Below are 11278 nucleotides of genomic sequence, written 5' to 3'. Positions count from 1 at the left end.
ATATAGAGGATCTGTCAGCTCTCCTGTGTGGTGTAATATATAGAGGATCTGTCAGTTCTCCTGTGTGGTGTAGTATATAGAGGATCTGTCAGCTCTTCTGTGTAGTGTAGTATATAGAGGATCTGTCAGCTCTCCTGTGTGGTGTAGTATATAGAGGATCTGTCAGCTCTCCTGTGTGGTGTAGTATATAGAGGATCTGTCAGCTCTCCTGTGTGGTGTAGTATATAGATGATCTGTCAGCTCTCCTGTGTGGTGTAGTATATAGAGGATCTGTCAGCTCTCCTGTGTGGTGTAGTATATAGAGGATCTGTCATCTCTCCTGTGTGGTGTAGTATATAGAGGATCTGTCAGCTCTCCTGTGTTGTGTAGTATATAGATGATCTGTCAGCTCTCCTGTGTGGTGTAGTATATAGAGGATCTGTCAGCTCTCCTGTGTGGTGTAGTATATAGAGGATCTGTCAGCTCTTCTGTGTGGTGTAGTATATAGAGGATCTGTCAGCTCTCCTGTGTGGTGTAGTATATAGAGGATCTGTCAGCTCTCCTGTGTGGTGTAGTATATAGAGGATCTGTCAGCTCTCCTGTGTGGTGTAGTATATAGATGATCTGTCAGCTCTCCCGTGTGGTGTAGTATATAGAGGATCTGTCAGCTCTCCTGTGTGGTGTAGTATATAGAGGATCTGTCATCTCTCCTGTGTGGTGTAGTATATAGAGGATCTGTCAGCTCTCCTGTGTGGTGTAGTATATAGAGGATCTGTCAGCTCTTCTGTGTGGTGTAGTATATAGAGGATCTGTCGGCTCTCCTGTGTGGTGTAGTATATAGAGGATCTGTCAGCTCTCCCGTGTGGTGTAGTATATAGAGGATCTGTCAGCTCTCCTGTGTGGTGTAGTATATAGAGGATCTGTCAGCTCCCCTGTGTGGTGTAGTATATAGAGGATCTGTCAGCTCTCCCGTGTGGTGTAGTCTATAGAGGATCTGTCAGCTCTCCCGTGTGGTGTAGTATATAGAGGATCTGTCGGCTCTCCTGTGTGGTGTAGTATATAGAGGATCTGTCAGCTCTCCCGTGTGGTGTAGTATATAGAGGAGCTGTCAGCTCTCCTGTGTGGTGTAGTATATAGAGGATCTGTCAGCTCTTCTGTGTGGTGTAGTATATAGAGGATCTGTCAGCTCTCCTGTGTGGTGTAGTATATAGAGGATCTGTCAGCTCTCCTGTGTGGTGTAGTATATAGAGGATCTGTCAGCTCTTCTGTGTGGTGTAATATATAGAGGATCTGTCAGCTCTCCTGTGTGGTGTAGTATATAGAGGATCTGTCAGCTCTCCTGTGTGGTGTAGTATATAGAGGATCTGTCAGCTCTTCTGTGTGGTGTAGTATATAGAGGATCTGTCGGCTCTCCTGTGTGGTGTAGTATATAGAGGATCTATCCTGGGTGGTATTTTTAAAATGGCATGGTGGGCCCCAAGAATGATTTTTCTCTGGTGGGCCCAAGGTACTCCAGTCCGACGCTGTTTCCAATCATTACAGTATTAGCAAGATCTTGTACCACAGTTGCCTCTGTGAAAAAGCTCCCTCCAAAAAGACCTCCAACTAAATCCCCACCTCAAGATTTGCCCTGGCTCAGAGTACCACTACAAATGCTGCTACGCCCCTACCATTACAGGTTGCAGAGCAAGCAGCACATGTTAACATTATAATCATACCCTCTATTTCCTCTGGCCCCATGTCTTCCAAGTGCAAAGCCTGACTGTTCATCTCTTCCAATAAATCACCTGGAAGGTAATTTAAGTGAAGTATCTTTCATTGCCCACAATGTGCAGTGGGTTAAGGTGCTAAAGGGTTGAGTAGAAATAGGTAATTGACAGAATTTATATTTGGTTATTTACAATATAAAGTGTTGCGGTGGTGGAGTAGGTGGAATGAGCAGAACACAGTCTCCAGCTGATGCCGTCACTGTCAAACGCTACATCATTTTGCTCTGATGGAGACGAGTGATGCGTCATTCAGCATAGTCCATTACTTCGCTTCCTCCGCACTAATACACTTCAATAAAGCAAATAAGATCACATGTGACCTACGTCCGCGTACTTGTAGTTTGATACTACTACTGCAAAGACAGTTACGCTAGCATTGTCAGTGGTGCTGCTGGTAGCGACTTCCACATTTATTGTCATGGCATGTTTTTTTTCCCCTCTCATTCTACCACCTCTGTTGACAGTGATAATTTTTCATTTTTTTTTTATATAATTCTGGACATATGTAAAACGTTCATGGAGTTTAAAAAATATTTTTACCACACTTAGCCAAGCCTGGAGAATATGAAAGCAACCACCTGTGGACTTTACCTCCAGGCAATTCCATCTAGATTTTTAGGAGTCCTCAATTCATCACACAAGCCAGACACACGGATACAGGAGAGACTGATCTTGTTGTATATGTGTGTGCATATATATATATATATATATATATATATATATATATACACACACTGCTCAAAAAAATAAAGGGAACACTTAAACAACTGAATATAACTCCAAGTAAATCAAACTTCTGTGAAATCAAACTGTCCACTTAGGAAGCAACATTGTTTGACAATCAATTTCAGATGCTGTTGTGGAAATGTAATAGACAGCAGATGGAAATTATTGGCAATTATCAATACACTCTCAATAAAGTAGTGGTTCTGCAGGTGGGAACCACTGACCGCATCTCAGTACCAATGCTTTCTGGCTGATGTTTTGGTCACTTTTGAATGTTGGTTGTGCTTTCACACTCGTGGTAGCATGAGACGGACTCTACAACCCACACAAGTGGCTCATGTAGTGCAGCTCATCCAGGATGGCACATCAATGTGAGCTGTGGCAAGAAGGTTTGCTGTGTCTGTCAGCATAGTGTCCAGAGGCTGGAGGCACTACCAGGAGACAGGCCAGTACACCAGGAGACGTGGATGGGGCTGTAGGAGGGCAACAACCCAGCAGCAGGACTGCTACTTCAGCCATTGTGCAAGGAGGAACAGGAAGAGGACTGCCAGAGTCCTGCAAAATGATAACCAGCAGGCCACAAATGTGCACGTGTCTGCACAAATGGTTAGAACCCAACTCCATGAGGATGGTCAGAATGCCCGATGTCCACAGATGGGGGTTGTGCTCACAGCCCAACACCATGCAGAATGCTTGGCATTTGACACAGAACAGCATGATTGGCAAATTTGCCACTGGTAACATGTGCTCTTCACAGAGGAAAGCAGGTTCACACTGAGCACAAGTGACAGATGTGACAGAGTCTGGAGATACCGAGGAGAGTGATCTGCTGCCTGAAACATCCTTCAGCATGACTGGTTTCACAGTGAGTCAGTAATGGTGTGGGTGGCATTTACTTAGAGGGCCGCACAGCCCTCCATGTGCTCGCCAGAGGTACCCTGACTACCATTAGGTACCAAGATGAGATCCTCAGACCCCTTGTTAGACCATATGCTGATGCGGTTGGCCCTGGGTTCCTCTTAATGTAGGACAATACCAGACCTCATGTGGCTGGAGTGTGTCAGCAGTTCCTGCAAGATGAAGGCATTGAAGCTATGGACTGGCCCATCCATTCCCCAGACCTGAATCCGATTGAACACATCTGGGACATCATGTCTCGCACCATCCATCAACGTCACGTTGCATCACAGACTGTCTAGGAGTTGGCAGATGCTTTAGTCCAGGTCTGGGAGGAGATCCCTCAGGAGACCATCTGCCACCTCATCAGGAGCATACCCAGGCATTGTAGGAAGGTCATACCAGACAAGTGGAGGCCACACACACTACTGAGCATCATTTCCTTGTCTTGAGGCATTTCCACTGAAGTTGGATAAGCCTGTAACTTCATTTTTCACTTTGATTTTAAACATCATTCCAACTCCAAACCTCCGTGGGATATTAATTGTGATTTACGTTGATAATTTTTAGGTTTTATTGTTCTCAACACATTCCACTACATAATGAATAAAGGTTTACAACTGGAATATTTCATTCAGTGATAACTAGCATGTGGGATTTTAGTTATGTATATATATATATATATATATATATATATATATAATATATAAAGCTGAATGTGTGTGTGTGTGTATGTATGTCTGGGATTGGCATCTGCACCGTCGCATCTACAGCCACAAAATTTTGCACAGTCACACGTCTGGACCCCGAGAGCGTCATAGGCTATGTTGTGAGGCGAAATTTTAACCCTGCGCGTTCCAATTCACCAAACAATTTTGCCCCTATCTACATAATGGGGAAAAAAGTGAAAGGAAAAGTGTTGGAGGCGTCGCAGCTACAGCCACAAAATTTTGCACAGTCAAACGTCTGGACCCTGAGAGCGTCATAGGCTATGTTGTGAGGTAAAATTTTAACCCCGCGCTTTCCAATCCACCAAACAATTTTGCCCCTATCTATATAATGGGGAAAAAGTGAAAGGAAAAGTGTTGGAGGCAAATTGACAGCTGCCAGATGTGAACAAGGGGGACTTAAAGAGTGAGAGCGATGGCGCAAAGAGTATATACCATACAGTTGCTAAGGTGGGGCCCCGACATGGGATACTCACCACACACGGGGATATGAACACACACACAAAATGCGCCACAAATTACCACGTGCTTGAACACATATACCACCCTCAGGACACATTTCACCACACATACACCAACCTCACCACATAAAAGTCGAAACGCAAAAGTCGCCGCTCAAAACTCGCCACGCGCAAAACTAGCCACATGCAAAAACTAGGCTCACGTAAAACTCGCCACAAGGGCAAAACTCACCTCATGGAAAACTCACCACACGCAAAACTTGCACACGTGGAAAAATTGCCACATGCACAAAAGTTGCAACACATGCAAAAGTTGCCTCACACAAAACTTGCATACTCAAAAGGCACCACACATAAATCTCGCCATGCGCAAAACTTGCTGCACACAACTTGCTACACTAACCTGTCACATGCAACTCGACACACAAAAAGTTGCTACATGCATGTTGCCACACAAAACTCATCTCACAAAAGTCGCTACTTGAATGTCGCCACACGCAACTCAACACACACAACATGACAAACGAAACTCGCCCTAAAACACACACAAGTCTGGTATTATCCTTCAAAAATAAAAATCTGAATAATAAGCAGACAACTACAAGAGCAACAAATGTACCATATAGGAAATACGGCAGCTGTCAGTAACATGGCCTGTCTATTATGTGTATGTGTCAGCTAATATATACTGCCAGGGGGAGGGCTTCCTGTTGGCTGGAGATTTATCAGGCTGCCAATTTAGCTTACAAATACTGAGGTAAAAATACTGAGCAAATAAGTGTGAACGAGGTCTAATACAGGAGGAGGTGACACACAGGTATATACTATATACAGGGGAGATGACACACAGATATATACTATATACATGAGAGATGACACACAGGTATATACTATATAGAAGAGGAGATGACATACAGTTACATACTATATACAGGAGGAGATGACATACAGGTACATATATATACAGGAGGAGATGACATACAGGTTTATACTATATACAGGAGGAGATGACACACAGGTATATACTATATACAGGAGCAGATGACCTACAGGTATATACTATATACAGGAGGAGATGACATACAGGTATATGCTATATATAGAAGATGACATACAGGTATATACTATATACAGGAGGAGATGACACACAGGTATATACTATATACATGAGGAGATGACATACAGGTATATACTATATATAGAAGGAGATGACATACAGGTATATACTATATACAGGGGAGATGACACACAGCAGGTATATACTATATACAGGGGAGATGACATACAGGTATGTACTATATACAGGAGATGACATACAGGTGTATACTATATATAAGGGAGATGACAAACAGGTATATACTGAGGTGAAAATGAGAGGTGTGAGGTGAAAATGAAAAGGTGTGAGTACAAAATGAGAGGAGTGAGGGAAAATAGTGGAGTGATCAGAAAATGACAGATGTGAGGTCAAAATGACAAGTGTTAGGGGGGAATGAGAGGAGTGAGGGAGAAAATGAGAGGTGTGAGGGAGAAAATGAGAGATCTGAGGGGGAAAATGAAAGATGTGATTGGGAAAATGAGAGGCGTGATGGGAAAATAAGAGAAGTGAGGTGCTATAACTAAACACAGATATTTACTATGCCCAGGCAACGCCGGGCTCTTCAGCTAGTATATATATAACACTCTTGCACCCCTCCAATCTATTCTAAACTCTGCTGCCCGACTAATCCACCTGTCCCCCCGCTATTCCCCGGCCTCTCCCCTCTGTCAATCCCTTCACTGGCTCCCCATTGCCCAGAGACTCCACTACAAAACCCTAACCATGACGTACAAAGCCATCCACAACCTGTCTCCTCCATACATCTGCGACCTCGTCTCCCGGTACTTACCTACCCGCAACCTCAGATCCTCACAAGATCTCCTACTCTACTCCCCCCTTATCTCCTCTTCCCACAATCGTATACAAGATTTCTCTCGCGTATCACCCCTACTCTGGAACCCTCTACCACAACACATCAGACTCTCGCCTACCATCGAAACCTTCAAAAAGAACCTGAAGACCCACCTCTTCAGACAAGCCTACAACCTGCAGTTACCACCGATCGACCAAACCGCTGCATGACCAGCTCTACCCTCACCTACTGTATTCTCACCCATCCCTTGTAGATTGTGAGCCTTCGCGGGCAGGGTCCTCTCTCCTCCTGTACCAGTTATGACTTGTATTGTTTAAGATTATTGTACTTGTTTTTATTATGTATACCCCTCCTCACATGTAAAGCGCCATGGAATAAATGGCGCTATAACAATAAATAATAATAATAATAATAATAATGATATATATATATATATATATATATATATATATCTATCTATATATATATATATATATATATATATATATATATATACACAGCTCTGGCAAAAATGAAGAGACAACTGCAAAATGTTCATTTTTTTCTGACTTTTCTCTTTCTAAGTATATTTTATAAAAAAAACAATAAAACAAAAATTGAGCTTAACTTGAGTTGGTACACATGCAGAGATTAAACACATGTTCACATTGGCCACAAAACATTAAAACCTACAAGAGAAAAAAAGTAAGCGAAAACCCTGATGTAACTAAGTAGAAAAGCAAAAGTGCATTTAAATAATACAGAGTTTTTAGTAATACTGTTTTTTGATCAATAAATAGCACAAAAGCCATCCCACCTCGTCACGGTAACTCTGATCGGGACAGTCCTACACTGTCTAATATTAAAACCTTACCATGTGTCAATGTTGACCTCAGTGTGAATAAGGGCAGACAAAAAGGACTGGGCCCAACCAGTGAAACACCACTTACTCTTTGCCACATGGGGTTTTTTTTGCCTTCCTCTGGATCAACATGTTAGGGCATGTTAGGTTAGGCTATGGGTTGAACTAGATGGACATATAGTCTTCCTTCAACCTTAATAACTATGTAACTATGTAACCAGACTGGGGAAGCCTTATATAGTCTCTAGCTCAGAAACAGGGAGGCCACACCCCGGCTTGCACAGAATGCAACAATACAGAGAAAAAAACAAAAAAACAAAAATTGAGCTTGACTTGAGTTGGTACACATGCAGAGATTAAACGCATGTTCACATTGGCCACAAAACATTAAAACCTACAAGAGAAAAAAAGTAAGCGAAAACCCTGATGTAACTAAGTAAAAAAGCAAAAGTGCATTTAAATAATACAGAGTTTTTAGTAATACTGTTTTTTGTATATTTTATAGTAGAATGTAGATTGTTATTTTATTCTATAAACTTCTGACAACATGTCTCTGAACTTCCAAGCAATACATTTTTTATTTTTTTCTGAAAAAGAAAAATGGTCAAAATTAACAAAAAATCAGTGCTTCCAGACCTCAAATATTGCAAAGAAAACAAGTTCATAATCATTTAGAAACAACAATACTAATGTTTTAACTCGGGAAGAGTTCAGAAATCAATATTTTGTGGAATAACCATGATTTTTAATCACAGCTTTCATGCGTCTCGGCATGATTTCCACCAGTCTTTCACACTGCTCCTGGGGCAAAAATGTAAGCAGTTCTTCTTTGTGTGATGGCTTGCAACTATCCATCATCCTCTTGATTACATTCCAGAGGTTTTCAATAAAGTTCAGTTCTGGAGATTGGTCTGCTCATGACAGGGTTTTAATGTGATGGTCTCTTAATTTTTGCCAGAGCTGTATGTATATATATATCTATATATATAAAAATGTCTAAGGGTTTTTCTGTCTGTCTGTCTGTCTGTCCTGGAAATCCCGCGTCTCTGACCAATCAGCGACGGGCACAGCATGGCGACGATGATGTCATAAAGGTTGCCTCGACCAATCAGCGACGGGCACAGTCTGCCGCGAATTCGCCTCGACCAATCAGCGACGGGCACAGTATCGACGTAGATGTCATAATGGTTGCCATGGTGACGATGATGTCATAAAGGTTGCCTCGACCAATCAGCGACGAAGACAGTATCGACGTAGATGTCATAATGGTTGCCATGGTGACGATGATGTCATAAAGGTTGCCTCGACCAATCAGCGACGGGCACAGTCTGCCGCGAATTCTGGAATCATCATTGTTCATATACTACGGGGACATGCATATTCTAGAATACACGATGCGTTAGAATCGGCCACAATCTAGTATATATATATATATATATATATATATATTCTTTAATTTACACAGCACGTCACTGGATCGCTCCTGCATCGTTCGGGAGCTGCTGTGTTTGACGTCTCTACAGCGACCTAAACAGCGACACTCCAGCGATCTAGTTTAGGTTGGATCGTTGTCTATATCGCTGCAGCGCCGTTTAGTGTGACGGTACCTTTAGACTGGAAGGTTACAGCAACCTGCAATTATCCCTGAACTGATAAACACTCAAAGTCTTCAGGGTTAACATGAAGCTTCAGACACTTGGGCTTTCAGAAAACCAGACACAATTGAAGCAATGCTCAGGGTCATTGTCTCTAGAATAAAGATTTTACAACAGTGAGATAAAGGAAGATAAACCCACACTTACTTAACTCTGTAAATTGCTTTATGTGAAAATGAGGTACAAAAGCATTGCTGCATGAACACTTAGGTTGAGGGTTTTGGAGCATTTACGCTTTTCCACTCAAATGGATAAAGAATAGAAGAAATTTGCCTATTTACTTTTTAATTTCAAAGAACTACGTTGGATGAAAATTTCTGCATAAGAGAGACATAGTTGTGTAATTTCCAATTATATAGGGACCTTGACCTTGGATATTGCTGTATCTGCTACTACTGATGCTATTGGCATTGCTTTAATGACAGCAACAAGATGCTTTATTTCAACTTCTGAAAGGGAAATTCCATGAAAACTGAAAATGGAGTAGTAAAGAAAATGCTTCCAGATTTTCAGTTGCATATTTGCTTCTGTACAAATCATTCAGATTGATAGAAGCTGGTGTTAGCTTTATCAACACACAGTAGTGTCCTCTACCACTAATTGCATTAACCTCTTAAGGATAGAGTTGAGCAAATATATTCAAGTTGAATTGAATTCTACTGGAATATTACAAAAATTTGCATTCACCAACATGCAGATTTTTTTTGTAATTTGCTTCCAAACGCCGCCATTATGCTAAACTCAAAATATCCATCAAAAGGTTAAAACAATACTTATGCTCACCTCACCGCTCACATCTTCATTCTTTCCATTCCTCACCCTCACCTGTTTGGTCGTCCTGATATCTACTTATCACTGCCACGAGAGATGATTTCCCAGGCTTCTTCACATCAGGTGGGGACTTACGTCTCTGATGAGACCCAGCACAACTCTCCAGTTACATGGTTAAGGTCATGGCATACATCGAGATGTCGTAAGGTTGTGAACTTAAGCATATTGTCAGTGATGGGATAAAATATGAGGGCTGGATGGGTGAGTGTGAGAAGCAAAAAGGCCAGAGAGCTGATCTGTAATGCGATTATAAGTTGTTGGTTTTTTTTTAAACCTTTGATGGACCAAATCCATATGAAAGCAAATTACAAAAGATCTGCATTTTGGCAAAGTCAGATCTTTTCTTTAAATATTCAAGTAGACTTTATTATCACTTGAAAATAATCATTCATTTATTTTTTTTTTTGTTCTTTACATCTGAAACTAGTTTTCTCTGAGGCCTAGAAAAATTCCAGAACACAATAAGGCCAGTCTCACACATCCAGATAATTCCAGTACCGGAAAAATCGGTACTGGAATTATCTGTGTCCGTGTGCCCGTGCGTTTATGTGTCACATCAGTGTGGCACACGTGTGGCACACGTGTGCCGCCCATGTACCGACTGGGTACCACATGGAGAGTGCAGGAGACAGCGCTAGAGATATGCGCTGTCCCCTGCATCTGGTGCTGAAGCCGCCGTTCATATCTTCTCTACATCAAACGCTGCTGGATATGAAAAATCCTTTTTTTTTTTTTTTCGTGGGAGCCTATAGGAGGTGGAGCCGCATATTCATGACTGTAATCGGTGGCCCCACGTGACTGCTAATACAGGAGAAGCTGCGGCGAGGACAGGACACTGCGAGGGAGCCGGGTGATTATTTTAGTAACAGCGGGCGGGCGCACAGGGTGTGGGAGGGGGGTGGGGACAGGGATCTTTATTTTAAACATGAAAAAAAAAAAAGGATTTTTCATATCTTCTCTACAGCAAACGCTGCTGGAGAGAAGATATGAATGGCGACTTCAGCACCACGTGGGGGGACAGCGCTTACTGTAGCGCTTTCTCCTGCACGGCACACGGACTGCACACGGACAACGTCCGTGTGCGGTACATGTTTTACATGGACCTATTGACTTTAATGGGTCCGTGTAATCCGTGCGCTCCCACGAACACTGCCATGTCTCCGTGTTTTGCACATGGACACACGGTCTGTGAAAACACACTGACATGTGCAGAGACACATTGATTTCAATGTGTCTACGTGAGTCACTGTCTCCGGTACGTGAGGAAACTGACACCTCACATACCGGAGCCACTGACGTGTGAAACCGGCCTAAGGGACATTAATTTAGCAGAGAATAACTTCTCTGTCACTCAAACTTCTCAGGAAAATCCAAGAAAACAAAGGCATGTTTTAATTTTACCTGATCCGATTTATTCTAACTCAGGACTATTTGATCCCCTGAAGAGCAAGTTCCCATCTTCAAGATCCTATCCCAAAATA

The sequence above is a fragment of the Ranitomeya imitator genome, chromosome 5, assembly GCF_032444005.1.
Source record: "Ranitomeya imitator isolate aRanImi1 chromosome 5, aRanImi1.pri, whole genome shotgun sequence".
Taxonomy (NCBI): Eukaryota; Metazoa; Chordata; class Amphibia; order Anura; family Dendrobatidae; genus Ranitomeya; species Ranitomeya imitator.
Note: the sequence above shows the minus strand (reverse complement) of the source record.